The sequence below is a fragment of the Pteropus alecto genome, unplaced genomic scaffold (assembly GCF_000325575.1).
Source record: "Pteropus alecto unplaced genomic scaffold, ASM32557v1 scaffold121, whole genome shotgun sequence".
In the NCBI taxonomy this organism is placed as follows: domain Eukaryota; kingdom Metazoa; phylum Chordata; class Mammalia; order Chiroptera; family Pteropodidae; genus Pteropus; species Pteropus alecto.
The window spans coordinates 16687076-16693075 of NW_006434369.1; positions in this window are offsets into that span (position 1 = coordinate 16687076).

Consider the following 6000-nt stretch of genomic DNA (forward strand, 5'->3'; position numbering starts at 1 on the left):
CTATCTATTTCCAACTGCAGATAAAGACCAGCCAGAACTTCTAGCATGTCATTGGCAATGAGGTGTGGCTTTATTTGACTCTGTGTGGGCAGTTTTTGTGAGACAGAGAGCACAAAGTCTGGTACTGCAGAAAGCAATTTATGAACATGTTCTAAACCTCTTAATTTGTCTTATAAATTACTGTTTTTTTTAAACAGATGGGGGTCTTGGCTCATGGCTTCGTGGGCAGGCAGGGAGAACTATATATGTGGTATAGAACTGGGTCTGTGTGTCTGTGTTTTGTGCCTGTTTTCCATGTCACAGAGCACACATACATTTCTGTAAGCTTGTGTGTACATAGATAAATGTGAAAGGGCACACACCAAGCTTCTGACAGCGGTCAGCCTAGTTAGCTCGAAGCAAAATTCAGTGGCCACTAGCCTCAAAATTATTAGGATGGGCCCAGGAGCTTGCTAAAAGTGAAAATTCACAGATCCGCTCCAGATCTGGTAAATCAGACCCTCTGAGGGCGAGTGCTGGGAAATGTGCTTTTTAATTTGTTCCCTAGGTGGTCCTTATACATAGTAAAATATGAGAATCACTGTTCAGGAATTCACTTTTTACTTTTAGATGTATGCAGTATTTAATACTTTTGTAATTTTTTTAAAAAAATACAAATATGAGCAGGAAAAGACAGTATAGCGAGGAAGGGAGGGGGCCTAGGTATAGGAACCTCATCTCCCAGTTTAAAATCCTCTGTCTCATTGTCCCCTTCGACCCACTTTTCCTTGCTGTTCTCTTTTAGATATGGCCATCACTGACAAGTAAACACCACCGCACTAATACCCCCATTCAAAAACAAATCAGCTTCCAAATAGCGTCGGTAAGATCCCCAGTGCTGGATTTGTCTTGGTCGAGAGAGAGTCGTTTGTATTTCATGAGCAGTAAATCAAAGCCAAACCTCACAAGAATTGTTTACGAAGTTGCCTTTTTTAACATGAACAAATAAATCCACCATCTCCAAGTTTACCATTGCTGTGGAGTTTATTCCACACGCTACATTATATAATGAAGGTTGTTTTATTTTGTTTTTTAAAATGAGGTTCTTTCACCTCAAAACACAGAAAAAGTCTGTTCCAAAGAGGACCTTAAATTCTAAAATATTTAGTTTTTCACAGTTGGAGTCTTTAAAATGAAGCCATTCAGTTCCTGGCTTCCGGGCAGGGCAGAACTATGTAATACATTAAACTGATCTCAGGTAATGAAAGGACCTGGCATCTATGAGTAGGGATCTCTTCCCATCTGGGTATTTCATACTGGCAAATGTTGATCCCAGCTATCAGCCCTTCTCAACTTTCCTGCCCCCTCACCCCACCCCCTTGTGGTTCAGGCCTCATGCTGCTGTTCATGAATGGAGTCCCTCACCAAGCTGGGTACTTGGCATATGTTGCACCTAATCAGTCTTTCACCCCTACAGAGGTGGTTGGAGATTCTCTTTACATGTGAAGAGTGAAGCTGAGAGAGGCTCAGCACTCTAAGGTCACTCAGCTGTGCCCGGCACATAGTGTGCTTTGAGCTGAAGCTCTTCATTTAGAGCATGTGCTTTGATCATTACAGCCAGCTGTCCCCAGCAGCCTTCTGGCTGATTCCAACTACACCAAAAGGGGTAAATGTAACTCCTTTGTTGGTGAGGGTGGGGGAGGGGGGGTCAGTCTTCACAGAAATGGCAAGAGCCGACTGCATGGGTGCAGAACCCTTTGCAAAGTGCCAGCGCCATTGGTCCTCAACCTGAGCTGCACATTGGAATCACCAGGGAATACTTGGAAATCTAGTCCCAGGCTACACCACGGCCCTATTAAGTCAGAATACCCGGGGACTGGGCCAAGGTATTCTATGAAGTAATGCAGCATTTTGTGAAGTAACGCAGGTGATTCCAACATGCAGCAGAGGCAGAATCCCCCTGGTTCCAACCCTCGCTGCTCCAAGTGTTGGTTATGGACCTGCAGCACTGACTTCACCTGCAGCCTGTTAGAAAGGAAGACTCTCAGGTCCAGCCCAGATTCTCGGTGGGAATTTGCATTTTAATGAGGTCCGTGGATGATTTGGTTGTACATTAAAGTTCCAATGGCAAGACTTTACCCGACTGCTTCCATATGCTCCAGAGTTTGAGAATCATGGCAGATGCCCACACTTCCAGACCTGGAGAGAGTCATGCCTTAAGCCCTCGTCAGCAATGTATTGAGAAACAGAAGTACAGAATAAAGGGATGACTCCCTCTACGGCTCCCCTGCTCTCCTGCATCCACAGGTATGGGAAATCATACCTGACAACAATATCACAGTTCTTTGCATTTTCTGAAAATAGATTACCACTGTGATAACAGGGATTATTTTTCTTTTATCTTAATGATCTTTTCTCATGAAACAAAGCATATTAACTTAGTTGCTTAAATAAAAACTGTTTGCTCAAATAACAACTAGTTATTGCTCAAATAAATAACAACTATTTGTTTGCTCAAATTCAACAGTTTATTTGAATCCCGTGGTTCAGTGATTTGGGCTTAGATCAGTTTCTTCTAAGGGTCTCGCCTGGGGTCACTGTTGCAGCTGGGGCCATCTGGTGGGTAAAATAGACCTGTGTGGTGTTAGACGGCCTCATTCACATGCCTAGTGGTTAGGTGCAGTGCTAGTCAGGAAGCCTTGATTCACCTGCATGTGGCCAGGTGAGCCTGGGTTTCTTACATGGCGGCAGCAGCAGCAGCAGCAGCAGCCACATTCCACGAGAACTGGAGTGGAAGCTGCAAGATCTCTTATAGCCAGAAGTTGCACAATGTTGCTTCTAGCACATTCTATTAATTAAAGCATTTGGGGGTAGGGGAGAAACTACCGCTCTGCGTTCGCATTGTTTGCATTCCCTCAAGATTCCAAATAACTTCATTTGGGGAGAGAAGAGGAGCCTTGCCTAACTTTTTGGCAGTTGACAATGCTTTGGGGTCCTTTATTTGGCAGAAAGAGTTGGTAAAGTGAATGATATGGTATTTTTGGAAGATAAGCAACTGCCCTTTAGAGCAAATCAAAGGAGAACAGGAGGATAGAAATGCATAGCCCCAGAATTGTACCTCAGGCATAGCTCCAGAATTGTACCTCAAGAACCAGTAGAATAACAGAGTGTTCCACTGACTGTTGAAATTTATAAGGAATTGCAGAAGGCACTGAGTATGAGCATATCTTTTAAGACAGTATGGTCCTTGGACCTGGGTGGCCCAGAAACCTTTTCAGAATGCCTGTGAGGTGAAAAATTGTCACAGAGAAATTAAGATACTACCATTCTTGAGTAAACTGGGTTTTCTAACTACATAACTGACTGAGGCAAGTAGGGCATGAATGAATAGAAGCAGAAGCCCATGAGAACCTGGATGTATTTTACTAAAGAAATCCATTTCTAATGTATTTATGAATTATAATAAAGATGGCCACACACACACACACACACACACACACACACACACACACAAGCAGGTCACAAGGCCAGGCCAGATTCTAGGAGAGGGGAAATAAGCTTCATCTCCTGATGGGAAGAACTGCAAAGAATTTGTGGCTATTTTCAATTCACCCTAATCTACCCTTCGAGCACAATAATTTACATCATTCCCACATGCAATGCTCTCACCCAGTTCAAGACCCCTAAAGTCTGGCCCCACATGGCACTGGGCCCAGATCTTATCGTCTCATGCTCTGGGGCAGGTCCAGATGTTGGTGAGGTTCCTTGGAGGCAATAACTCATTGCAGTTTCTCTTGATCTGGAAACTTGTAAATTAAAAAAGACAAATTTCCTAACCCCCACAACCCAACATATAATGGGAAAATAAGGAACCTGCATTGAAAAGGGGAGGAACAAGAGGCACAAACAGTCATGGACACAGCAATTCTCAAGTCCAGCTGCACACGGCAGGTAGGCGAGGGATGAGTCAGGGATGTTCCTGATGAGGACTTAGTTCTGGACCCCAGAGTGGCTCTCAGGTCCACTTTTCCCTGGGCTCTTTATTATTCTCTGCAGTTGCAGTTTAGTCCCTCTCTCAATTGACTTCCTGCCCATAGACATTTGGGGGCCTAAAGAGCTCTTTGGTTTGATCCATCTTGGCCACTGTCAGTCTGAGCTGGTGGTGCTTTTGCCAGGATAACTCTCTTAAATACTCCGTGGGCATCCCATGAATCTGGTAGGGTCTGTTCCCTGTTTCCTGGCTATATCTATATGTTCATTTTGAGACATATCCTTCTCCTTATCTGTGTCAGACTGCCCTGGGACAATGCCCTTTTGTTTAGTTGAATTTTACTTTCCAATCTAGTAAGTCCTGAGCCCTCTATGTTTCCTTAAGTCCTGCTTGCAAGAAGTCCAGCTTCTTGTTAATTCACCTCTCTTTGGCAGTATCTTATCATATGTAACTAAAAACATTCAACTGACCCTCCACATTCTATGCAGAGATGCTCTTACCCAGAGCTACAAGTTCATTAACACTTTCTATTTTCTAAGTTGCCATTAGTGACATTTCCCCCATGTCCCACCACTATGTAACATGCCTTGCCTTTTATCCAGCCTTAGGTAAGAACTTCTTCACTGGTTCTCCAGCCTCTGCTAATAGTCTGACCGCCATTCCTCCAAGCTTTGCAGACAGCCTCCTCATTGTTTTTCCAGACTCAGTCCGCCTTATCTCGAATTTGATGCCACATTCTTGCAGTTTTTTATTGTACTGTACCTCACTCCTGGTAACAATTTCTCTATTATCTATCATTGCTGCATAACACTCCATGCAATATTTATTTAGTAGCATAAAGCAACTTGCAATCATTTATTTGCTCAAGATTCTGCCATTTGGTCTGGGATCAGCTGGGTGGTTCTTCTGCTCGTCAGTTCAGGAGTCATTCCTGTGGTTACGACCATCAGGAGGGTCTACTGGGGCTGGTCTAGGATGCCCTCACATCCATGTCTGCTAGTTAGCTAAGGCTGTTCATTGGTTCCCCAGCAGAACAGCCTGGGGTTTTTATAGTGACAACAGTTTTCCAAGAAAGCAGAGTAGAAACTATAAAGCCTTTTGCAGTCTTGTCTGAAAATTGCACAAGATCACTTCCACCGTATTCTACTGATCAAATCAAGTCATTAATTCAAGGGATGGAGAAAAAATTGGGGGCCATTTTACCACATCTTGGAAAAAGAATTATTTTTTAATAAACATAATTTGGCACACAAAATCTTTCAAATTATGGGGTATGTGAGGGTAAATAATGTTAAGCAGGTGCTTGGTCATGAATGTTAAGAGCTACAGAGACTTACAGAGAGGGAGCACAAGGTTCCTCATGAGAGGAAGGGGTAGGGTAGGAGAAGACAGGGCACCAACATGGAAGATTTTGAAATATAAAACCAAGATTTTGAAATATTAAAATTAAAACCAACTCTTCTGTGACCTCATATAATCGAAAGTCTAATTTGTTTAGGATTTTGGAATGCAGAGGTGTATTTATTATTGTTTATGAAAAAACTCATTCACTCAATAGGTATTTATTAAACAGAGACTAAAACATTAGTTCAGTACTCAAAACCAGGGCTCACTCATGTACAACGTACTTAATAATTTAGGACATCATCATGAAACCATCTGGATATTTGTGTATGTGTGTGACCAAAATAGTGAAATATAAAATAGCTCTGTGCATTGTATTCTGTGACCTGGGAGAAATCGTGCCAAATTCCTGGCACTCAGCACCATCCAGCTTTGAGATTCTGTGATTCTTGAAAATTGACTTTTAGTTTTGGGCTTTTGGCTTTAGTAATCTATCAGCCAGTTTTGGGTTTCCATCTGTGGGGCTGCTGTGAGCCTGTCCTGAAGCCAGGATTCGGACCAATTCATGTAGGAACTGCTGGCCTGACAAGCATTTGGGTTAATTCCTTGTTTGCTTTAATTTCGAGCATAGCCTCAGGCTTCCTGCACACTGGAAATGGAAAGGCAGAGCACTGGCATGCAGCAGT